The sequence below is a fragment of the Phlebotomus papatasi genome, chromosome 2 (assembly GCF_024763615.1).
Source record: "Phlebotomus papatasi isolate M1 chromosome 2, Ppap_2.1, whole genome shotgun sequence".
NCBI classification, from domain to species: domain Eukaryota; kingdom Metazoa; phylum Arthropoda; class Insecta; order Diptera; family Psychodidae; genus Phlebotomus; species Phlebotomus papatasi.
Genome location: NC_077223.1, coordinates 68,628,076 through 68,655,603, shown reverse-complemented (window position 1 = coordinate 68,655,603; position 27,528 = coordinate 68,628,076). Strand labels below are relative to the sequence as shown.

At 33.2% G+C, this 27,528-nt stretch overlaps 1 protein-coding gene across 5 annotated transcripts in view; it reads left to right on the top strand.

Annotated features, from left to right (window-relative positions):
- LOC129804003 (glutamate-gated chloride channel) overlaps positions 1 to 27,528 on the top strand; it is a 186,039-nt gene that overhangs the window by 76,800 nt on the left and 81,711 nt on the right. For all 5 annotated transcript variants that reach the window (XM_055850945.1, XM_055850944.1, XM_055850946.1 and 2 more), the window contains exon 2: positions 17,569 to 18,022. The gene's annotated coding sequence lies outside the window, so the exon portion shown is untranslated. The remainder of the gene's footprint in view (positions 1 to 17,568; positions 18,023 to 27,528) is intronic.

The following is a 27,528-nucleotide window of genomic DNA, read 5'->3' as shown; positions in this document are numbered from 1 at the left end:
CTTCTTGAGGTGAAACAGTTGTGAAACGAAAAATAAATAATGGTATTTATCAGGGGGGTGACATTAGCTCTGAAAAATGCGACCGGTTTTAGTGTAATTTTTTCCCTGTTTTCGTACATATTTCACGAGATATCTCCAAAACTACGTAGGTTGCCAATTTGAGGTTTTCGGTTGCCTATTCTATATTAAATTGGCTTTTATTTTGTATTAGTATTATTTACTAAATCATTCTACAATGACAGAAAATAGCTAATAAACTCAAAAAAATTTCGGCTCGCTAGGAACGGGAAATATAGGAAATGTCATGCACCTGGTATTTATAATAAAACCAGAATGGACATAGCGAGATCGTCATAATTAAGTTTTAAGATATTACAAAAGTCAACGCGCCATCGATATTCCGGGAAGTTACTTTGTAGTTGCTGCCCAATTGTTAAGCGTCTCGGTGGATATACTCCCTTAAGTACGCTATTGGATGCTTTTCTTTTCAGAAATTAATTAATTATGTAGCATTTTCTTTTATATGTTTCACATCTTTCACATATTAATATTTAACTGAAAAAGAACTTAAGAAGAAATCTGAGGTCTTATTTTGTAAGAACAAAGGAATATATTTTGCATATTTAATCGTGCTTTCATATAGAAAATCCTTTTTTCCAAGTCCATCCATTAGAGCAAATGGATTTTAGCATTTACATAAATTTATCATAAATATCACATAAAATTTATCTTGCTTGGTTTCCCTATCCTTCTTATTCAAAATCAACCATCTCAACTGAACCATGTTTGACCTCAAAAGATTCTTTTGTTTTCTTCGACCACTAATGATTAAAAAAAATCCATTGGAGGAAATGAAAATTCAATATTGTTGAGTGTTAAAAATGGGAGAAAAAAAGAATAATGTCGTTTTTGTGTTGAACAAATACGGACAATTTTGTCTTGTTTGTCATCAATGAAAGGCAAAATGGGGGAGCTTTCGATGGAGACGCCTGGTAATGGAATTTTCTCTGCAAATACCTCTTGTCGCATTCCGGTCATTGCGGACAATCTCTCGAGCTGAATATTGAATTTCTAAGGTGCATTTCAATCATTTGTATTTGTTGTTACTCTCATCACGGTGCTCGATGATGCGCTAAATAGTAAAAATAGCATATAGCAGAGGAATGGCAAGAGAAAACACTATTTTATGCTGAAGTATATATCATTGGTTATAGTGGATATTTATAACGAAAAGTTTCGTACACACCTTCAGGGACAATATGTGCTAGACTTGTGCAGAAAGTGTGAGATATTCGGGGAAATTCTGAGGGTGGAACAGCCAAAAGTTTAATGAACAAAAACCATATACAATCTGGCTCCATTGTCGCCACAACACGTGGAAAATTCATGTGAGGGATTACTTTTGGTTCTCGACATACAATATTGTTGTCTTAGGGAAACCACAAAACTTCCCAAAGATTAATTCAATGTGCTTGTCTTTTTTCTTCTTCGGGGAACATTTCGAGATTTCATAGTTTTGAGCGTCTTGCGTCTCATGTTTTATGTGATCTCTGGGTACATTATAGGCGCATGTGATACTTTCCGCCAGAATCTTTGTGTGGGATTAATTGAAACCACTTGAACTTTATATTAGACTTTTGGGATTTGGTGTCACCACATCTTTCTTATTATGCCCTTCGAAGCAGATTTTATAAAATAACTTTTTTTTTTTTCAAAACAAAGTTTTTAAAATTACATGCTCTACGACCAAAGAGACATGGTCACTTGTACCAAACTGTGCTAACTAAACGTCATAAATTTTCGAGGAACACTGTTCCTATATTGATATTAAATTGAATTTTTGATACATTTTCTTTGTCTAAGTACTACTTTTATTTTTCCTTTAGGTATTTGTGAATTGTTATATCACATTCAAGACTTTTTCCACTAGAAAGTTCTACTCTGAAAAAAATGTCTTGTGAAATTAACAAGAAAGGTTTGTGAAAAGGATGTTCTTCGATACAGAATATGGAAAAGTTTTGTCAAATCGGCGGCCAAGTGGATTTTGTCTAAATTTTGTCATAAGGATGTTTTTCTGTATCAAATGAGAGAAGAACTTTTGTCAAATTGGTAAATAACATCCTTTTGACAAAATTTTAACCAGATCCATTTGTCCGTTTAACAAGATATTGTTTTCAAAGTAGGGAGATCCTACTTACCTGAAGACTTCTAATGCTAATCCGTACGAACAAACATATGAATAACCTGACATTTTTCAGAATCCATCATATTCATAAAAGTTAAAATTTTGAAGGACCAAAAATAGAAGAACTATATCACTTTTTCTGTGAGCAGTGAAGATTCATCTCCTAAAGAGTACAGTTGAAGTTAATACAGTTGCTATCTAATACGACGAATATATCAATTTCTTTTCCTTTCCAATAACGAAAAATTGAATCAATTTTCATACATAAAATTTCAAGCTAAAACTTATCAATTGAAAATCTCCCCCTGAAGACTACTTGTCCTTTTATTGAAGAACAGCTGTTTCAACATTTTTTCCCTCGAAAATTTGTAGGAAGGTGCTAGTGCTCGATGTCATTGAGTCAACGACCCAACCCAACACCCAGAGAAGATTTTCTAAAAATTACATAAGAACAATTGTTGTCTCCCAACTTATCGACCTGAAGTTTTAATTCAACTTTTCCATAAAATTTTCTCTATTTCGAAACTTTTCATCCCTCCAAACTCAATGTTTCATGTTGTACAATAAATGTTTTTCTAGAGAAAATTAATTTATTTGCAGGAAAATTAATAGTGGTTCTTATGAATGTGAGTGTTATATATAGCTTAAAATATATTTGTTTTTTTTTTTCTTTTGGCTGTATGGTTTATTTTGTGTCCCAGCACAAAACAAACAGTTGAGAGAAAAGTATGATTTTGCGCAAAAAGTCCTCATGATGATTACTCGTATTAAAATGTTATCACGCTGTAATAAATCATTCAGAGTAACTAAATAGTGGCATTAATATTTGAGAACGCATATCATAAATATGGTCGCAGGAGCAAAAATAGGCTGACAATTTATTGTTAGCAGAAATATACCTTCAATTTTTAATCTGTACTCATCAGTCTTATTCATAGTGAATTGTAGCAGATAAATGCTAACAAATATATCCTACTTTATTGTCATTGAGAATAAATATTGCTCAGATGAGTTTAAATTAACAGCATTGTTAAATAGGCAAAGTTTAAAACTTGGACAATTACTTTCATAGAAAGTTTAATTGTTTTACAATTCATGGAATTTAAACTTTTTGATAAATAGCGCAAGAATGCCCTGCTATCTATCTTTAATTTAGTTTGAAACTTAAGCGGAATTAGATATAAACTAGGTGCCTTGATAGGGGACACCAGGGCAAAATTATCCATGCATAGAATTGTAAATTGGAATGCTACAGTTTGCCTTAGAAGTTATATTGACGAAAGTACTACATATTCGAAATAAATACCTTTCTTACTATTCAAGGAAACTTTTTCTTACAAAGTATACGCTATAAAAAAATTTCATAAGGTGGTTAATTCTGCTCCAGTCTTCCCTACGCTCTTTATTTTTTTCTCTCTGTTTTTCATCTGTATAAAAATATTTCTGTGTCATTCTAGAAACGGTTACAATGTTTTTTTCTAAATCATCTTTAGGTATGGAAGGGTGTTTCAGGGATATGGGAGGGAAGTTTCAGATAGCTGCAGTTTTTTTTTCGATACGACCTATCAAATGCTTATAACTCATTGTAAATAAGCCCAGAGAGGTCTCATAACAATTCTTCAGAGATTAAAGAAAAATGCCAAAAATTAACAGTGTTTTGTGCATTTTTTGTATCTTTGCTAATGAATTGATCAACATGAAATTTTTAGAGGTTAATACATGAGGAACATAAAAATATTTTTATTTCAATTTTGAATACATAATGAAGCGGAGTAATGCTCAGAGTGGTGGTAGATTTTTTTAAAGCATTCCGCGGGGAGCAGTAGAACTCGAGTAGTGGAAAGCGCGCTACCTTCAGGCAACTTAAGCTTCGGACACCTCGTTTTTTTTTCTATTTTCTTGACGAATTTGACCTATGACTCTTTTGAGGAAATTTGAGACGATGGACTAGGTATTAAATTATAATAATATACACTGTAAAAAATTTCTGCACATATTTGTTCCAAAACTTAGCTCGTCCACGGACACCATAATTTTTGGAACAATCTTGTTCATTTCGTGAGACTCAAAAAGATAATCAATGTTAGTAACAAATTTGATCCAAAACGTGCACCGAAAATTTTTGGAATAGATGTGTACCTTCTAGGAGAAACAAAAAGATACCCAATATTGGTAACGAATTTTGTTCCAAAAAATAGCTCGTCTAGTATAAAATCGTATCCCTTCTCTCACACTCAGTCACCCGTCACCAACGAAGCGAGGAAGACGCCAAATCTGTGGCATTTTTCGTGCTACATGGTTTCACTTTTTTAATTCGGGATTCCCTTCCCTTCTGCTGCCAGCATTCGCATATGATTTCGTCATGCACGCGTCTGTATAACGCACTCTTAAGTAGATTCTTATTTGATGTTCCTTATGAACTTTCGCTACCGATATCCATCTCGACTGACGTATAAGCCTTAACTGTAAGACGAAATCACTTACACAAATTTGTTCCCAACAATGGGAACAAAAAGATACCCGATATGAGTAACAATTTCGTTCCAAAAATTACCTCGTCCACGGACAGTGAAAATTTTTCGAACAAATATATTATAAATGTAGGAATAATATTATTATAAAAAGAATTACCAATTTGTTCCTGACAGTGGGAACAAAACAGCTGAGTGCAAGAAATTCTATTCCAACTTTCAGGAACAAATTTGTATAAAATGAAATCAACTCAAATTTGTAGACATTCCACCATATCAAAACGGTTCCAAAAGAAAAGTCTAACAAAATTGTAACTATATTTCGTAACAAAACTGTGAAGAAAATATTTTGGAACAAACAAACATCTTCTCGAGGTACAAATTGATTCTAAAAAAATTTGTTCCAAGAAAAACTTGTTCCAATATTTTGGTCAGTGTCCAAACATTTTTACCGTGTAATGGATCAAATTCATTAAAAAACATGTTGAAAAAAATGAGTTGTTCGAAGCTTGAGTCGGCCGAAGGTAGGGTGCTTTCACCTAATTTTTATCCGATTGACTTGAAATTATCTGGGTAGCTACTTAGATAAATTCTCTAGAGAAGTACATAAGATAATTAAGAAATTTTTTTTTGCAAGTTCTGGCGTTAAAGGTGTTCAGATTGCATCCAGTGAGCTTCACAGCACTTGATACCACGGGCATGGGACTGACAACCTCATCCCGTACAAGAAAAAATAATAATGCATGTCTAGAAATCCCCTTGAGGGAAGGCCTTGTTCCTTCATGGAATGTTGTGCCAGCATTATTATTATTTTTTATTATTATTATTATTATTATTGGCTATTCAATGGTTATGGATTATTAAATTGTATTATGGGAATAACATTTCCTGTAGACCCAAAACTTCTTAGGCGTTTTTATATTCTACGATTTATATGAACCTCATCAATCCCTATTCATTACCTCTTCTTGAACATATTTTATATTATGTATATTTTTTACAGTGTGTAAAGGCCGTAAAACACCCAAAAACTCAAGAAAAAAGAGACTCATTTTCGATATTACAAAAATTTTTAGAGGAAAAAGAGATGGATGGCGGAATATAAAGGTCATGTTCTTGAAAATGGCGATTTGTAGGATTTCCTAAAGACCCCAAGTTACTATCTCTAACCGTTTTGCTTCTAGGATTTCTCCCATATAGGCAAACAGATTAGACAAACAGATGGGCAACATTTTTCTCCTAATTTGAATACTTCATAAAAGATGGAAAGCGTGGTGCTATTTTGGTGAAGAATGATTAATATACCCTGTTCATAAAAAAAAGTTTTATATAACCATAATTTTTCGATTGGTCGCTAGAAAACCTTCATCGATTTCCATGACTACATTTTATACAGTGGTGGTTTACAAAGTGATGTGATTAAATATTTTAAATTTCATTATACATTCTGATTCATCCTCCAATAAGCAAAACATAATGTTATTCCTGCTGTGGAAGCATAACAGTAATTCCGGAATCTTCTCAATTTTATTAGAGTGCTAGAGAGAGCGGCATGAGTTAGTAAATAAAGTGAATATGAGCCATTTTCATAATACACAAATGCACCCATTGACACACTTTCCGATGATTCTCTTTCTCAACTCTGGCAATTTTCCCATCTGGGTTTTCAAGTTTACCAATTGTTCCTCACACGAAATGCAATGTGCAGGAAAACACGCAAATTGCGGCAACTTTTCTCTGGCTTTTTCCTGCACCCCAATAGTCCATAGTCCTTGGGACACATGAGCTCCTCCAGTTGATTTATGTTTTCGTTCTTGACCGTCGCGAATGAAATAAGGACTACCTCAATGTGGGCGCGAGTTCAAAAATATAAAATGACGTTGAGACGCCAAAGAAAACTCAATCTGGGTGGTATCAACACCCACTCTGAGATATCCATTAGATGGCTGTTGATGGAAGATGTTCAGATACTATTTTTATGTTATTTTTCAGGCCATTTCTTTTACGGAATTCACGAGCGGAAGTGCTCAGTTTTGCTTATGTAGCATGTCTTTACCCGGCGCCTCCACTGCCACTTGGTCACACTTGAGAGGAATTTGATGCAGAACATTGACAGGAAAATATATCGTAAATTCTTAGGATTTTTATCTAAATCCCATATAGTGTTTTCTTAACTTGTTGAAGAAGAGACACGCTCAAAGAAAACCCACAAATAAATCTCGGTGAACCTTCTCGTGCTATTTTCATCTTGACCTCGACTTTTTCCCCGTCGTCGCGTCTTTTTGCCCCAACCTCACCCAACAAAACATTCATAACATAAGTTTCACTTTTTTAGGGGATATATTTTGAGGAATTAGCAGTGATTTTTTTTCCTTCCATCAGACCATGGGACTTTAGTTTTGCAATGTTAACCGTGAATCATGGTCGCTATATATCAAATAAAAAAAAAATTCGTGACGCGCTGCCATCAGTCTTACAATATTTACAGCAAAATAACCACAAAAGCTGCGCCCGAGAGCGACAAAATAAAAGAGAGAAACAACATAAAGCTATATGAATAATGATTACAGAAATTGGATAGTGTTCTACGTGGTAGACGAAGAAAGAGAAAAGTCAAAAATTTCTTCTCACCACTTCACTAATATCGATTTTTCTTGTCCTGCCAAAAGGAAGTGCTACATAGGGTTCTTTTTTCCCGGTGATGCATTTGGAATTTCTTCCACACAGTTGATGTGGAGATTTATAAGTGTGTTCCACTTTAGTACGGAAGCATGTGGCGAATAATCTCTTCTGTGAGATAATTTTTCTTGCAATGAGTAATTTACACTTTTTTGAGGGAGTATTCTCATACTATCATCTGTTGAGAAAAGTTTGGGATGAGTGCTCTTTATTCAACACTGAATGAAAGTATGATTTAATGTTGAAAAAATGACTCCAAAATGCTCCATTTTAAGAGTCGTCTTTTACTACACGGGCTAAAAATGAGAACAGTATAAATATTCCGCTTTTATCCAACTTACCACTGTTGTGATGTTTAAATGGTAAAAGATATTGACTTCCGTTCTTCGGTGACCCCCCATTAAAAAGATCCTTTCATCTAGTCTTTTTACCAAAACCAGCCCCACTACTACCATTCCCTTCGGAATAATGTCTCTTAGTTTATCTCAAAACTGACCTTAGCGTTATCATTCATTTTTGGATAAATTTTGTAACTTAGGTTAATTGAAAATTTTCCATTTTCCATTTTCGAAAGTCACAAGACAATCACTTTGATATTAAAGAATGCAAAAAATATGGCTTCGACAAACGAGAAGATGCTAAAAAGACCATTGGAAGAATTCCGGAAGGGCATGGAACTATGAGAATAAAGGTAGTCGATATATGCCACCAAAGTTATGTGTACATTTTTATTCATTTTAAAATGTATTAAGAATTATTTTAGACAGTTTCATAAACTGTCTACAAAGGTTCCAAGCAACACTCCTTAAGAAGAAGTAATATTTAAAAAAAAATTCAATACATTTCAAACTAGAGATTTTGGCGCTTGCATGCAACTTTGCCGAAATTTGATACAGATACCTTATATGACATAATATTATATTTTCAAATCAACACTTTAATGATAATAATTAAAATATCTAATTGTGTCCGTAGAAAAAAACTATTTCAAGTGATGCGAAAGGGTTTGTAAGAATCCAAAAACCTTTTCTATAACTGTTTGTCCACAGTGCCGCTCAATAATTTAAAGACACCCATTTTTCATGTTTTCTCACCAAATTTAAATTAATAAACTTTAAAACAAGTATAAATTACAACTAGCGCCATCTGATAACCCATATCTAATTTAGTTTTACCTTTTTTTGACAGTTGGTAGCACTGTTGCCAGTTTAGATACTCATATCCGAAATCATCAAAAACAGATACTTACATTCAATTAAGTATTTTGTTTATACCAAAATAATATATACATATGATAATATATATAATAATAATACATAGATAATACAAGATAATGAGACTTGTTTGGGCCAAATTACACGTCTCCTGGACAGAAATCCAGTGGAAAAGGGGTACTTTGGATAGACGAGTCAAAGTTTGATAATTTGGTGCAAAGTTCAATGAAATCGGCTGTACGTTCAGAGGCTGTAAGTCAGCTATTTCGTATTGTATGTATAGCAATCATCTTATCCTTGCGTGTCGTGGTCATACCATCAGTTTTCTTGAAAAGCTAGATGGTACTCTCAACAGCAACTATGGAAATTTTTGATTTTTGTGCAATATTTCTAATAGATTCATTTTCTTTGTGCAAATAAACGATGATACTGCATTCTGTAGGTAACTGACACCGTTATTTACCCATTTTGCATGAATATTCCTTGGAATTTTGAACAAAGTGTTCAAGTTTCTTTTTTTACTATTCTTTTCCCTATAATAATTGTTTTTATTATTATTTTATATGAAAACAAGCAAATATATATTGTAAAGACATGTTTTTGTTAGTATTTTTTGGAATTGCACAATTTGCTTAATTGGTATAAACAAAATACTTAATTGAATGTTAGTATCTGTTTTTGATGATTTTGGATATGAGTATATGTCTAAACTGGTTACAGTGCTACCAACTGTCAAAAAAGGTAAAACTAAATTAGATATGGGTTGTCAGATGGCGCTAGTTATAATTTATACTTGTTTTAAAGGTTATTAATTTAAATTTGGTGAGAAAACATGAAAAAATGGGTGTCTTTAAATTATTGAGCGGCACTGTATACGTGGAACCAGACTGATGAAAGAACAAAAAAATCTACAAACAAAGAAACTAAAAACCACTGGGGAATAATTTTCTTCAGATGTTCGGATATCCAGAATTCTGGCAAATTATTATCCTCTGGGGTGATGAGGTGAGATATGGACGTGCAGAAAAATCAATTATATTATCTTATTTATTGTTTTTGGATTCAAGCAATAAACTTTACTTTTCATAAAATTACCATATTGGCAATAAATTTAACCACTCAAATAATTTAAATTCATTAATATTTTAATTATATTATATTAATTTTAGTTTGAACTAAATTTATTTGATATATTTGACCTCTGGGTGATATTTTCACGATAAAATATTAGATTTTGTACTGTCAATAGAGAAGCTGACACGTCGTTTGTTAACCCAAAAAATTGTCATACCATAAATTTAAAAACATTTATTTATCATACTGATGTTGAGCACGAAAAGAAAGCATAAAACTATGAAAAATATGGTTGAGAACTATCATAAAACTGAAATAGAGAACTTTTCTTCAAAATAAATCTCAGGTGAAGGTATTGTTTACTATCGAAAATATAAAACTTATTCTGAAGAATAAGTCTATTATTCTGAAGAAAGTGTCTGTTTTGGGATAAGCAAAGAATAGTAAGTTTCAACATTAATTTACTAGAGAGGGGAATGGGCTGACGATGGCTGTGAATCTTGTGTTTTTTAGGACAGAGTGTCCTTCTGGTGTGAATCCGTGTTATTGAGTTCAATCCAAAAAATTAAACACATACTCGTTTTCTATGGCTTTCAACACATATCTTGTCTTCTTAATTGATTCTTGATTCGTCTTTTCTTTTAATTAGTGAAAATTTTGTCAAATTTTCCCGCATCAGTTATAGTTTAGTGAGCCCTTTGCTCTGCCAAAAAGGAAGACAATGATTCGCTTAAAATTAACTTTAAATGACTGATGTGAGGAAAATTAGGCAAAATCTTGACTAATCAAAACAAACCAAGAACCACTGAAGAATACAAAATGGCCCCGTTCAGTAATAACTTTTCGAAGAGACAAAGCTACTCCAAAGCCAAGCGAAACCTATTCGAAAATCTGCCGGAAGACCTGAAGCCTGAAGTGCGAGTTCACGTACTCGCCGCTTTAGCGCTGATTGTTTTACCCAGTCATTTTGCCATTTCGAATTTCGGTATTCTTGGCACTTATTATCAACAATGTCAACAAAAGTGAATGAGTCTCTTTGCTTTGATTTTTTCCACACAAAGCAAAAATAGCTACATTTTGACTCTCATGATATTTCGAAATTCGGACAGGAAGTATTACTTTGGTCAATATATATGCAGATGAGACGGTTGAAACCGATCTTCGAATTTTTAAACTCCAGTTCAGAATGAAGCACATAAATAAGATGTTGAAAGATTATAAAAAATGTCACTTTGTTTTTTCGGATTGCATTCAATAACACCAATGCTCACCGGTAGGACATTCTGCTCTAAAGAAAAATAAGATTACAACTTTCTGGAGTCGCAGTAGAGATTTGCATATAATTTAACAAATGAGAATTTTCAAATGAGTTAGTAACATTGGATTTTCACACATACACAAGAGATTGTTAGCGTAAATTTTAAACGGTGAAATTGGGTCAAACTAATGGGATATTTTGTGACGAAGGTCATAGGAGAGTGTTGAAAGTGTAGTTATATTTATTTAATTAAAAATATCACCATATGCTTTCACAAGAGAGAGTATCTTTTATATCAACAATCGTTCAGGTTACTGCTGGCAGGAAGAAATATTTTCTAGAAATTGTGGGTGTGAAATTTCCTTCATCTCTATGCCGTGTGTCTTCTCCAACATAACAAATTAATTATGTGAAATAATTGAGGTATACAAGTCAATGTTCTCTGACGGCTCAATTATGGTTCTAATCGAGTCAACTAATATTGCAATTGCCTTGCTATGGGATGGATAAAATCTCATTACTTGCGAAAGCTGCCTGAGAGGCAAAGAGTAGATGGTAGCCGTAAGAGATTGGAGGCATCCTGAATTGTTTCACATTGGTACAACACCGGCAAAAGAGAATCAATTAATTAATGTTTCCTCTTTCATCCCAACTTTTCATGTTTTTCACCAGAAGCCCCACCCTATCAATTAAACGTGAAGAAAAATAATGATATAAGCTGTAGTGGGAGAAAATTCTACTTCGTCATATGAGAATATATAGAGAGATTTTTTTATGGGCAACCCAAGCGCTTTCAACCCCTTAAGACATTTTCTACAATTACCCAGTACTCTGGCACGGATTTTCCCCATTACGTCACTTCACGTACCAACGAACTCATGCACCCTTCTCTTCCGGGAGGATTTGTGAAAAACACTGACTTTTAATTTATTTTTCCCAACGCCAGACAGTTCCGGGATTAATCGCGTTCCAAATGCACACACCAGTCTTATAGCCAACATTGTCTAATCCACTCACTACCATTTACCCACTGAACTAACCATGGCTCCACTTGTCCTCAGGGTGCTCAAGAGATGTCTCGATGGTGGGTGGAAAACTTGAAATTCGTGCAAAGCTAAATTCGCAGGATGAAACTTTAATAACTTCTCCGACCATGCCAAAAAACGGTTTTCTCCCCACCAGTAAAAGGGGCATGAACAAAATTTCTGCAAGGCAATGCAAATGTTTACCAAGGGGATATTCTGAACTACACAACGTCATTATATGATTAATTTCTGAGAGAGAGCTATGGTGTGGATATTGAGCTTTGGTCGTGTAAATACGAGAAGCAAGCAGTCAACAACTGAATCAACAGACAAATGGAAAATGTTTCAATATGATTTCAGTATAAAAGCCAATTGAAATTATGAAAAGCTAAGAGATTTTGTCAAAATAAGAAGAATTCCAAATAAATTTACAGAAACTGAATATCCATCACATTCTTTTAATGTGGCAAAAACTATCCTTTTAAGTCCCACTTAATGTGCTGACAGATTGGACTTGATTCTCCAAAAGTGTCTTGGCTAAAAGGTTGCTTTTTATTGGGTGCAAACACAAGTAGAGTTTACACACAGTCGTTGATGTTCGGAATTGAAATTCAATTTTGAATTTTCATACTAAATTTTCAAGCAAGATGTGGAAAACTTATGAAGTATTACACTAAAAAGCTCGCAAAATAGTTACTCAGTAATTACGGAGTGATTAAATAATGGGACAGAAACAATAAACGTCGTTGTTTTGTGTTTTTCCGCATAACAAAGTTAAGACCAACACAGTTGGACACTTGAGCACTTCAAAATTGGAACAGAATGTACTTCAGCCACCTTACGAAAGTATCAAGAAGTAAGAATGTCTCTTTTGAGCCCAAACAGAAGTAGATTTTGATTCTCCAATAGTGTCTTGGATAAAAGGTATAAATGGAACTCTATTTGCACAAAAAGTCGTTGAATTTCGAAGAATTCAAATTCAATTTCGAATTTTCATACTAAATGTCAAACATAAAGTTTCATACTAAATAAAAAAATACGAACAATGTGGGGAAAATTTATCAAATATCACACTAAAAAGCTGGCAAAAGAGTTACTCAGTGATTATGGAGAGATTAAATATTGGGGAAAGAACAGTAAACGTCGTGTTCTGTTTTTACCTCAAACAATGTGAAGATCGTCATATTTTGACACTTGAGCATTTCGAAATACGAACAGGATATAACCTCCGCCACCTTGTGAAAGTATAAAGAAGCAAGAAAGTCTCTTTTGAGCCCAAACAGTAGTAGATTTTGATTCTCCAATAGTGTCTTGGATAAAAGGTAAATGGAACTCTTTTTGCACAAAAAGTCGTTGATGTTCGAAGAAATCAAATTCGATTTCGAATTTTCATATTAAATTTTCGAACAATGTGGGGAAAATTTATTAAATATCACACTAAAAAGCTGGCAAAAGAGTTACTCAGTGATTATGGAGTGATTAAATACTGGGGCAAGAACAGTAAACGTCGTTGTTCTATTTTTTTTTTCCTCACACAATGTGAAGACCGTCAAATTTTGATAGTTGAGCACTTCGAAATTCAAACAGGATGTATCTCAGCCACCTTTCGGAATTATTAAAATGTAAGAAAGTCTCTTGCCTTTTCTTTGGATTTCGAAATCTTATCTTATCTTTCGGGAAGACTTATCTTTCGGAAAAACTTCAGCTTTCAGTGCTCGGTGGTTTTAACAGTATCTGTTCATTTGTAGATAAAGCATCTCTAGGAACTCCAACTGTTTATTATGATTGTATTTATAGACTATTTTCATTTGGCCAAATCTAAATTGATGTTTTTTTTTCCTTTCGTCGGTGACCATTTATTTTAATATCTAATACCTGTAATACGGTTCTTAACCGATTTAAATCAGTATAGAATAAATTAAAAATTACCTAAAAATTGAGTGTACATTGAGCGATATTCGGGTAAAAATTGATTATCGGTCCGTTTTCAGTCCATTACTTATTCATAACCGATTAACAATGATTCAGATCTTCTATGGATTTAAAAAACCTTTTCGACGGACCCAAACTTGTTACAGTTGGTTGGGAAACATACTGTTCAGAATCTTTTAATCTATAAGCTTAAAAACCGGCATTGTGAAAGATTTAACGGTATTTTTGTATATGGACCAAATGTCTAACTAGGCAATCTTTCAACTATAATCAAAAATCGTCAAATGCGTTTTCGAAAATCCTAAGTATTTCAGAAGGGGATGGGTACTATAAGGGCATCTTAATGATCATTGAGTCGACTTATGGAGGGGTCCTCCGAAGACTTCAAGTTGCTATCTTCAACTGTTTAGCCTTTGGGTCTGACAATATGCCTCTAGGACAAGCAACATAACATGATTTCCAGTGATATACCCAAACAAGCTTATGAGCTTAATATTTTTTTACAGGATGAACTCGAAGTGTTTGCAATTCGAAATGCTTGCAAATTCGATTGCGATTCGGGTAAATATTTCTCAGCACCGAAATGGATAAAAAAAAGAATTCTAATATACAGTAATCGATGAAATAGAGTTGTTGACCCCTTGCATACTAAAATCAAGAACAAAACTTTAAGTTCGAGAGCTGAATTTCACCTTTACACATTTTATCCGTCTTTTGCATGATTTATTGAAATGCGGTGGCATGTCTCGTGGGAATTTCCCTGTCACACTGACCTCATCGTGGTTTTTTTTCACAGGATTCATACCAACCATTCGAAAGTGCATTTATTTCCTCAACTCTCCAGGGATGCTTCGTGTTTATTAAAGCCATCGTCCACCTCTCTGAACTGTGTTGCAACATTTGCATTTATCATAAGGACACCCTGTAAATGCCATTGACACTGCGATGATGTCCTCTCTACTATGTCAGCGACAGCACCAAATACGAAACATAACTTTAGGGATATTTAAAATAAAACACAATGAGGATTTTGGGGGTTGGTTTGCCATATGCGAGTACAATGTGTTCACTTCACTCAATTGTGCATTAAATTGATGAAACAGTATCATGTTTATATTTCATTGTAGGACAGAGTGGTGCTTCTGTATGTTCGTAAAAGGGAAATTTAAATGGGTTGAGAATAAAAACACCCCCAAAGCCAAAAATATTCAAACACGCAATATAATACATATATACATGTACGTATGTATAATATATTTTTTTAAATGTAATTCCTCTCGAAAGATGAATAAATTTTTGTCCAATTTGAGAGTGGTTCTGGTGAACACTAAGTCAATATTGATTGATTATTGTGTAGAATTGAAGAGTGTTCTCGCATTGAAAAAGCTCCTTAATCCAATTATATTTGGCACAGAAAGCACTTACGCATGGAAAGCATCTCGTATTCCAGGCAAATTCATCTTCTTGTCTTCGGTAAATGAAAATTTGGGAAAATCGTGCACACGTAACTCTTGAAGTTCCACCTGACACTCCTCCCAATTGCCCCATCTCTTGATGGACTTTATTAGAAAATTGGCTTTTTTTGCATGCGCGGACCGAAAGATGAAAAACAACCCAACTTGAGGTGGGATTATATTTTAACAATATCATCAAGAAGAGTAACAATTTAATGGGGAACCTGTGTTCATTGTGTCGTTAAGTACTTTGGGAACTTGATAAAACGCCAAAGGTGTCACCAGCTCTTTTAGATGCTGAATATTTTTACACAAAATAATTGATTTTCGTCCTCTTGCTGTGCATCCTAATTGGATTATTTCAATGGATATTTTTCATTTGGCTCAAACTCCATTTATTTCATTTTCATTTATTTATATTTTGTTTTATTTGAGATAAAATAGAAATAGATACCTCTGAAATGTATAATGTAACAGTTTACACAGTAAAAAAATGAATTAAATTTTGAGATTTAAATATATAGTCTTAAATCGGATTTATTAAATGTGTAATTGAAAATTGTGTAATATTTCACTATTTACTGAATATTTTCAACTTATGTGATTTAAAATCGTTGTAAACTGATAAAAATGGGTCCCGGTCAAAATTCCAAAAGTCAAAATCCTGAAAAGGCTAAAATCTCGAACGCCAAAATCTCGAAAACTAATATCCCGAAATGGTCGAATCTCTAACGCCATGTCCCGAAAACCAAACCTCGGAAAGCAAAAATCCCGGAAATCAAAAATCCCGAAAGCCAAAATTCCGAAAACCTAAATCACGAAAACTAAAATCCAGAGAAGTCAGTGCAGTATTCCGAATTCTTAAAACTCTCATAGATAATACCACGATTGCAGCCCGGCTTGTTGGACGCAAACGGAAATTTTCTATGCTTTGGAAAATTATTCAACACTTGCATAATTTCATCTATGTCAAGATTTTGATATTTCGGTATTTTGGCTTTTGGAATTTTATTAGTTTTCAGGTTTATGGCTTTCGGAATTTAGTCTTTTCGAGATTTTGACTTTTGATGATTTTGGCCTTCGGGATTTTGTCTACTTTTGGTTTTGGCTTTCGAGATTTTGGCTTTCGGGAATTTGGTTTTCGGGATTTTGACTTTCGGAAATTAGGTTTTCGAGATTTTGACTTTCGACCGCAAATATTCATATGCATATGAGTGCTTTAAAAATTCCCTAGCACCATATGCGAACATTTCGTATTTGGAGAGATTCCAAGTTCAAGATAGCTTAAATTTAAAAAAGCGTACAATGTATCATATTTTAATAGATCAAATGTTCATTCAGTTTTATTAAAGTCGTTTTACCCTTCTTGTATGGGAATTTAATATCCCAAACCAGCAAGAAATTGTGATCTTTCAACGATCTCGTAACAACTTTTGTTCAGCTGATTTTGCTACAACATAATATTGATAGGTAGATTGATCAAATCTATCAAATCTAAATTGAATCAATTTAGATTTGGGTGAAAAAAGTACAGTAGACATTTACAAAGCGTTCGAGTGAGCACGAGTTGGAAATCTTGATCTCATGATTTTTACGAATCTAACTACCAGGGATATGAATTTAGATCCTCAATATGTAAATTTATGCCTTCGCCACACCTTTAAGCTCGGTATAATTTCATAAACTCAACATTTGCGACCCTCTCTTTCTTAAAAGATTTGTTCAAGTCTATCCTACTCTTTCGGGCTCAAAATTGGACTGAAATAAATTTAATTTAGTGTGATGTTCAAAAGAAGAAGAAGAGTACGAAAGAGTGAGATAGACATTTATGCAGTTTTTAAGAAAGAAAAGGATGTGAATTTTGACTTTATGAAATTTTCCTGATCAAAAAGGTGTGTCGGAGCCATTAGATTTTGATTTGAAGTAAAACCAAGAGTGAAAGCGAAATGATTAGACACAACACGCAAACAGGAAAAAAGAACAAAAATAAATATTTATCATTAATTAATAAAAATGCTTTGTGAACCATGAGATGCTCCTGATGTGCAAAATCATTAAATGCAACGTGTACACGAACCTGTCTTATAAGAAAAACATTATTATTAGTTTTATAGTCTGACTTAGAAAATATGTTGTACAAATTTTCTCTAATAACCAAACTCCCAAACTTCTAAACTAAAACAAGAATTTTTAGGAGAAAATATTGCACAACTTGTATTAATTATACCGGATGGTAAAGTTACTCTAAAATATCTATCTTTTTAATCTCATTCCAGGTCCACTACTTAAGCAACACTGCAAGTTCAACAGCATCCATCACAGAGGACTTTTATTAATTTCCCTGAGGAAAATTTCATATAAACTTTCACCTCTGACTTTGACTGCGAGTAATTATCTAGTAAATTGAGAAAGTCTCCTGGATTGAAAGGTGGCAACTTGACACTGACACGTAGTGAATGCAGTGAATTCTGAGGCATTTCTAGCTCTAAAACCCTTCAGATATTCTATCTAGTACTTAATGATTTCAACCATGACAATGAAGTTTCTTCAAAATTTATGACTACGGCACAATTGCGGTGCTATTGATAGATTTTAGGAAAGTTAACTCTCACGTGTGAAATTTCGTCTGCGAAAGGTCATCTGCGGCTCTTGGGAATAGGAACTGCGGCAAAAGGAAGTCATCGCGGTGAGAGGGAAGGAGGTGGAACCAACGCTGGATCTCACAGAAAGGTAATCCTCATTTCTCTGTATATTTGATTAATATTTTTACAGCACCCGTGTGACATCCCGGTAAATTGCCAGAAAGTGCATGATTCTCAATTAGACACTCATGTGTCATTGTTTGTGCATCATATTCTCATGAGAGGAAAAACTTGTGTGCTTTTAGCCTTTTACCAGAGCAAAAGCTCACTGTTTTATCCCATCAAGAGGTGACATAGTACTTACTGAAATAAACAAAAATATGATACTAAATTTAGAAGTAAAGAGGAAAATCTCACATTTTCCTAAATGCCTTTCCTGAAACTCCCATAAAGAGTGCTATACATAAAGATGACGTTTCCAGTTATGACCACTTTAACATTAAATTGTCAATGTGTTGTAAATATGTACAACTTTTATTACTATTTTAGTGCTCGCTGCAAAAAGAACTTTTTTCGATCTACAGAACATCTCCTCTTTACTAGAACTTGAATCATAAATTATTCCAGATAACTTTCAATTGACCTCAAAAAACTCTCTCAAGCTTGTCTTAAATAAGTAGAAATAAACAAAAAAATAATCCCTTTTCTTTTACTGATACACTTTTTCGTTCTTATCAATTTAGCATAATAAGAAAATTGTATAAAGATGGATTCATATCTGGTTCGAAGGACCAACAATATGTCGGATCAGCAACTATACTACTCACACTTCCTTTGTATTTGCATTTGTTTCAAACAAATATACAGCCATGCTTCGTTTAGGAACAAATTGAAACACGATTCACAAATGATCACAAATGATTTTCAGTAAATTACAGTTAGGGCAGAGTCACATAGACAATAAAATGCTCACCGTATTTCGTTAATTTACGCATTTTCATTGCAATTCTTACGCAAATTCTCGATTACCGTATTACCTTATCTCATCTTCGGTGGCACTAGGTGAAAATAATATAAGAAAATTGAAAAAATAAAACGAAAATTCGATAAACGGTGAGCAAAAACAACTGTACGATTAATTTCTCTTACAGTTTTTTTTGGTCACCGTTTATCGAATTTTCGTTTTATTTCTTCAATTTTCTTATATTATTTTCACCTAGTGCCACCGAGTATGAGATAAGGTAATGCGGTAATGGAAAATTTGCGTAATAATTGTGATGAAAATGCGTAAATTAACGAAATGCGGTGAGGCTACGGCGAGCATTTTATTGTCAATGTGATTCTGCCCTTACTCTTAAGGGAATTTCCAAGCTCAACATTACTAATGAGAAATTAACCAAATTAAAATCCTTGACCATTCTAATATACTTTCACGTGCTCTTCAATCTACATGATAAAAAAATAACGTATCTTTCTCGGAGGACCAAACAGAGTTTGAGGGGTTATTTATTGGACCACTTTTTAAAAATTTGTCTGAAATGTTACCTTCAATTGACCTCAAGGAAATTCTCAAGCTGACTTGAAATAAGAAGATATAAATCAATTTTCATTGATTGTTCCTCCCAGGTGATTACTCATGCTTGTCAATCTAGGAACAAGAATGTGATAAAAGATGGGTTGCTGCTCACGGCGGGAACAATTCCCATGTGATAACAGGGGTATGCTTATCCAAATTTTAATGCACCCCCTATCAAGTAATAATTGTAATTTTAAGTTCATATTACTAATTTCTGTAATTTTACAAGATAGACTCTAATAGACCTAACGCAAATCCCTACTATATTTCAACTTGAAGAAGTATAAGGGCTTTGACAGACTTGAGGATTAGCCGAGAGACGGCTTAGTGTAATTATATTTGAAATAATGGTTAAACACCATTTCTATGATTTTCCACTAACCCGTTTCTCGGCTTAAGTCCTAAGTGTGTCAAGGACCTAAATCCCAAAAAAAACCACACCCAATTTTAGACTCGTGATCCAAAAGACAAAATGTCAACATAAGTTTTAGTTTTACTGCACTTGATATATCTTTTTTAGATATGAAATCGATAACCGAGTTCACAGAGTAGTTTAACAAACTGGAATTGCTAAACTATTTCAAGTATATCAAACTACTTTTACTTAAATAAGGCACATTTAAAATTCAAAATTGAAGCTTTGATTGACATTTTCTAAGTTCGAAAAAAAAACTTTAAATCAGGAAGACAAGATAGGAAGCAATTTATCGAGCCATCTTAATCGATGTGTGAAAGTTTAGCTTTAGCAATTTACATAATATCGCAATTGTTGCCCACAATAGTATTCTCGACAAAATATAACACACTACATATGAAACGGTATCACTTTAATGGAATGGTTAATCTGTGGAAGCATATCTCATCTTCGATTAAACGTGTAGCTTCAGAGAATTTGCACAGGGAATTATTGGGTGCACAAGTTTCTCTTTGCACAGTGTATCTGTCTTCCATTGGAATTACTTCCACCCATCCACCCTTTAGGGCTCTATAACCATATACTCAGCACCCATAAATCGATACTGCCAATATATATTGAGAAATTATCGTCCAAAGAGAGATGTGTTTCATTGCACCCAATTTCACGATACGAAAATTTCATTTGTAATTAATGTTGTTTGCATTTCATCAGTCATTTACCAAACAAAGACCCGATTGCAAATTTCTCACTAAAGATCAATAAATAAATAAATAAATGTGTCCAGAAAATTTTAATAAACGCTATTTTATCACGCAATTTGGATACCTACATTTGATGTATTAAAAAGCAATTTTTGAAATCTATATTTCATTTTCACAAAAGAGATACTATTTAATTTTGAAAATTGAATTATATATACTGTATATGGGACAATCCACGGAGAGACGGACAGGAGGAAAATTCACACAGATGTTTTTGAAGTTTACATTATGTTAAAATATATAAAAAATTAGTATGCACGTATATTTTTCTTTTGTTTCGGAAAAATTCCTAGCCTTAAGACACACAATAATGGCCCAAGACGGCGTGTCACGCTTTATTTCTCATTTACGATTTTTAACAAAAATTTTAATCGCTCTATTTCGGGAACATGTTAGGATTTTTTTCTTGCTCTGTTTTTATTTGAAAGGTAATTTTATTCTCTTTAAAACAATATGTTCCATTTTGAATTATATGTACTACTTTTTTTATAACAGCCCTTTGAATTTTTTTTTGAAAAATTAAAAAAAATCCTCAAAATAGCCAATTTCAAAACTCTCGATTTTTTACTAGTGATCTTAACATTAAGTATTACATTCCTTTAAAAAAAGAGCTTCCACTTTTGAGTTTAACTACTAAAAAAGTTTTTTTTTTACTTTTCAATTTTTTTTTTTTTGGGTAAGTTAAACTCAAAAATATAAACTCTTCTTTTCAGGGAATATTTACCACGATAGTACTACCCAAAAATGAAAATATCAAAATTTTCGGATTTGGCATTTTCGAAAAAAAAGACTTATTTTGTTTGAATTTTCTAAAAGATTTTTTTTTGGTCAAAAGCAAAACTTTAACACATATTTACAATATATACGCTATTTTTGATAATGTTTTAGAGTTTTACAACTTTACCTTTTGAAGAAGATAACATTTTTTAAAAATCCATATATTTCGCAATAAAAGTCGAAAATATTTTCAAAAATAGCGTTTTCTTTTCCTGTTTCACTATCTAAAAACAGTGAGAAAATCTCAAAATTCCAAAATAGATATGATTCCGCATTATCCTATCTTCCCTAATCTATATATTCAATTGATATTCTTTTCAAGATTCAGTTATAAAAATTCCTACGTTAAATGATATCAAGTTATGTAACTCAACCGTAGTTAATTCTAAAGGCGAATTTAATTAGAAAATTTAACTTGAAAAAAATCTAGCCCTTAAATTTGCGTACATCACCAAATGTTTTATTAACATTTGATATGTTTGTGATGCAATTTGCAATTTTTTTGCCTTTTGTATACTGAACTATGCTTCTGTCCAGTGTCACCATCGCAGTTTTTTTTCGAATTTACCCAAATTCAGTGAGAGTTGTTGGATAAATTGACAGAATACAGTGTTATGTGTACATGGAAAGAAAAGTTCTATTTTAGATGCTTTTTTGCTGCTCGTGGGCCGCATGTCGAGCTTCAGTGACAGGTATATAAAAATATATGTTTTAAGTTAATTACTGAACATTGGACAAATGGAGTTGGTTGAGGGACGAACCCCACACGACACCTCATCAAATCGAAGGGACTAATTTGCAAAAAAAAAGAACAATGGATGAATGTCGTGAATTCTGAAATTGCTAAAGTTTCATTCATTTTCAAACGGAAATATAGAGTAATTTGAATAGTATTCACAATTTTTATTGCTTGAACTTGTAAGGACAACAAAGCATAAAATTTTCAATTCAGTTTCATATACTTCCATGAATTTCGAAAATATAATATTTAGTGATAGTACATTCATAGATGGGAAATGTGTCGTATATTTTCAAAGTGCAAGAGAAACTAACTGGATTTAGTTACCTTAAAAAAAATAGTTCGTAAACATTTGACATATAAGTCTTGCAAAACTTTAAGTGCCTGAACTGCCCCATGCCTTGATATAATTTTCGGAACATAAAGTTTATAAATAGGTGTGATTAAAAGGAATCACACCTAATACAGTGGCGGCCAAAAAAATAGAATCACTCCTGAAAACTCGAGTTTTTAAGCTTTTGTTAACTTTTTTCTAGTATGTTTAAAAAAATTAATTCCGAAATGTTAAAGTAATTGCTTTACATCGAAAAAGTGTAGTACTGACTGCAAAAGGTCTGTATTTTTACTCAGAACGCGTCAATAATGATGTTCTGCTAGGACAAAAAATGGAATCGCTTTCATTTATAGTCATAAACTAAAATTCATTTGTAGTATTTACTAGTATTTCTAAAATAACAAAATTTTAGTGCAATGTTAGTAATTATTTAGTGTCTTGACAATTAATTTTCTAAGTTTGGATAAAGAAAACTATGAGAATCTGGAGGAAATGTAGAACTTTCTCGTTAGAGACTCTATTAGATTTTTGAGGCTATACGAGAGCAAGGAATGACCGTAAAAGTCATAGCTGACCACAGTAAGTTGCGAAAATCAATAATGCATAACACAATATAGTGTTTACGTAAACATAATGGCCTCTACACACTAGAGTAATATATGTCCATATTGAAGAGTTTTTCCTACACAAGCATAGGAAATTTGCTTCAATATGGACATAAATTTCTCTAGTGTGTAGAGGCCATAAGACTCGAAAATTTAGGTAAAATAAGCCTAGCATTTCATCGCAAAATAATAAAGTTGAGTGGGTCCTCAGATAAGTTCTGGCTAAGTTAACCTAAGGGTCTTGACAGACATGAGGATTAGCCGAGAGACGCCTTAGCGTAATTAGATTAAAAATAATGGTTAAAGTGCATTTCCATCATTTTCCACTAAGTCGTCTTTCGGCTTAAGTCTTAAGTGTGTATAGGGCATAACGCTACTAACACTCAAGTATTGGCCTCCGCCGTCTTAACAGAAACCGTCGTAGGTAGAAGGCAGATACTAAGTGTTACTGACAGGACTAAAGCGTGTCCGCGATTAGATTGTTGTAAAGAATAATGCTTTAAAAATGAACTCTACATAATATTAAAAAGAAAAAGTAAAATATTTTTTGAAACTTTAATTCATTATAGATTTAGGGTAAGTGCTCATAATTTTGGACAGTTTCTAAATTTGGACACTTTGAGGGTAAAATTGGACACTAAAAATAAATTGATTAAAATGATGGATTTTTATTCCAATATTTGATGAATAATGAATTCTATCTAAATATTTGTTCTTTTTGGAAGATTTTGACACTAAATACGTTAAATTTTGAATATGATTTGAGTTGAAATTGCTTTGTTGAAAATTCAGTGTGAGCAATTGCTTACGAGAAATATGGCAGAACTTCGTGTTTACTTAATGTCTTATTAGCTGTGGTGAAGTACTAACAATGTTTCCTCGCTTTTCTTGAGTGATATTATTAAATATTCATTGAATATTGTGTTGATTCACGTTAGTGGTGATTTGTACATTTGACCTGAAGTGAGATTTGCCTTGTGAATTAGATTTTTCGTGTGAAAAATGGGAAATTTTGTAAGACATTCACCAGTGAGGTGATGGCTCTTATTTTGGACAGGTGTTTTTCTCACGAAATTTCGTGAAGTTTTAGCTTTTGTGATGACTAGGTTGGACAAATGCCTGGAGAAACAAAGGAGCATCATCTCTACGAAAGAGATGTAGCGAGAAATGCCTTGAAAGGCTCCTGGAAAGGCCAGGGAATGAGTGAATCCGCACGTACTTGGAGTACCGAAGTCAACTCACTTTAATGAATGATATGGAAAAGTTTCCGAGCTTTTTGTGACATTCTACGTTTCCCTTACATGAACAGGAAGAGGACATGGTAAGATTGGTTCATGAAATGAAGAACAATGGGCATCCTGTTGAGGCGGATTATCTGTCCAAATTTACAGACACGTTGTAAAAATTAATAACCAAGTTGTCCAAAATAAGAGTCAAATTCACCTCTACATATCAATTCATTTTTAAACGTATTAAAACTAATTTTAGTAAAAATGAGATGATAAATAGCTTGCCAAGTTTCTAAACAATCCTTCTGAAAAGAGAGTAACAAAAAAAGTCAATTAGTATTGAAAATATCGCACTTCAAACTTGGGATATCGATGCTTATATGCAGACTGTCCAAAATTATAAGCACTTCCCCTATTAGATATATTAGTTTTTTATTCTAGTATTTGATTGGCGAAAGCTCGAATCTTCTTCTTGATTCCTTCCATCAAGATCTGTTCAAGATCATCACCGCGGATAATATAGAATAATATTATATTATTGGAGCTAGAATTTAATTTATTCTTTAGAAGGTATCCTCATTCCTCTTCATAATTAAGTATTTAGATTCTAACCCATTTTGTTTTTGTGATATGTAAGAATATATTGTAAAATATTATTCAATACTGACCGGAATTAGGATTGAAAGAAAGCTTTACAATGATAAATTAACAAGCACCTTATCATGCGCACTATTCAATCATATAGTAATTATTGCATGTTAGTGCCTAATATCAATAGCTTTCATCACGTGCATCACATGTATTCATTAGCTTAAAATCTTTTAAAAACTTCAATTTTTTAATAATATTTTCTTTAATTTATTTTCTCATTTATAGCGAAAACAATAAGATATTATCTTTCTCTATGCACAGAGAATTTGTACAAATTGGAAAGCTATCTTAGGAAGTGATTAATGAATTTATTCGGTGATAACACGTTATCTGTATCTCATTAAACCGCGGGAAATTACAAAAAAAAATATCCCAGCGTGTCAACTGCATGCAAATTATATAATTCATCAACATCGATCACGGAAAAGCTCTCGGTTTTTACGAGGAAAATTTCCCCCCAAACAGGACATAAATAAAATTCTCATCAAGATTGTAAAAGGCAGGAAGTTTGCAATTAAGTGGACTTGCTTATGATGGTACTGTGTGGGATGTATTTTAAAATGAATTCATGTGGGAAAACAGAAAAGTAAATTGGTGAATAATTTACCCAACATCTTTGTTCAATCTTTTCCCCGCTCCTTTTTAGTTAGTTAGTTTCTTGTGCTCATCGATGCATCCCTGCAGAGCTTTGATGGAGTTTTTGCCATCTTAAGAGGAAAGTATCTGACCCACGATGAAACTATAACAGCTGTCACAACTCACAACTCCCAATGGGAGTGGAACTTTGTTCTCCCGATGGATTCTGCACCATCGCAGATGATGGTTTTTTACGTACTACGCTCTACTTCTTTTCCTCCTTATCATGGTCCTTTCCATGATTCTTTGTTGTTGTCGGTCGACAGAGAGAACAAAAGAGGTTGCATAAAAATTGCATGTTGCTGTTGGAAGTTTTGTAACGTGCAAAGAAAACACATTGCAAAAGGCACACGAACAAATAGCAGCATGGATTTATTTTCAGCTAACTCACCTAATTAGCATAATATAACTAGTGTGCATGACTTTGGTGGTGGGTAAAACGTAACCAACCCGTCAACCGCAAGTGCCTCACCCACAGTTTGTGCATCAGCAAGGTCAGTCACAAGGAATTCTTTCACTTTTTCCACCGCCTTGGCCTCAGTCTCTGTGTCGCCGGAGTTGTCTTAAATATTGCCTTAAGAGTCATGGTGTGGCACTGAAGTTTACCCCGAAACACGCGCCAGGACAATAGTACAATTGAAAATTTTTCAAGAACACGCAAAGTCACGTTCAGTTTTCTGGAAGCGCGACAGAAAAGCTTCCAATTTCTCAATTACAAAAGCTTTCTATAGAGAGGCTTGAGGGAAATTATGAACTTTGGACGCTATATTCTTTTGTGCCCCAAAGGCATTAACACCGTACAAAATTTCACTGAGCAATCAATTTAATTCAAATTCAAATCACATTCAGCTTTTGTGTTTCACGTCTCAAAGCTTTAAATAAGCTCACATCTATGAGTGTTAGTAGAAAAATCGTAGAATTTGCTTAAAGGGGGAACTCATCATTTGATAGAGTTGGTAGTTTTCGTTGGATAGATAAAGATGAAGAAAATGAAATAGATTCACTAATGCGCGATTTAATAAAAAGGCCTGATTTAAATAAAAATCAATTGATAGTCTTTCTGGGATAGAAAAGACACTCGGAGAGATGAACCATTGAAAACTCCCAAGTTAGCTTTAGGGTAACGTATGGTATTTCGGGACACTTTTTATCACTTTCAAATTTCAAACAGCCTAATGACTTCTCAAATTACTTTTTTCTTTATTGATACAAATATTTATGTTCCTTATTCTATCCAGAATAAGATTCTTACCGAAAAATGTTGAAAATGCATAATTTTTTATTCAAAATAGCAAAAAATGTAAAGAAGTAAGAATGGTGTATTTCGGGACAGACAAAAATCGCTATTAAGCAAATAAATGACACTGAGCCTGACTATTTACTTTTAAATAGAAGGTTTAAACTGCACTCTTTCATAAAAATTTTATTTAAATTTCACTTGTGAAGTGGCTTAAATCAAAAAAAAAAAAAACTTAGCACTGTTTATGTTGACATCTGCAAAATTGACCACACTTAAGGTTTTGTAAAAAGTAGAATGTAATACTCACAATTCACGAGTATTTCACACTTTAAATAAAATAAAATTTCAGAAGTTTATCTGATACGCAAAGAGCTTAAAATTTCATATAGAACTTAAAAATAATAAGAAAACAAATATTTAGAGGATTTTTGATGTGTCCAAAAATACCCATATTATGTCCCGAAAAGCACTTTGTCCAGAAATACCACACATTACTCTACCTTCCAACTTGTGGGAGAAAATAGTATTTAAATTTTTTGGGTGTCCAAAAAAATAACCAAAAAATTATATTTTTCCATAAGGATACGTGTGCTTAGAAGTTGGAGAGAGACGGGACAATGGTATATTGAAAACACTTCCTGAACTTTCGGTGTGAAATTTGGAAAACATGGGAAAACATTCTTCACAA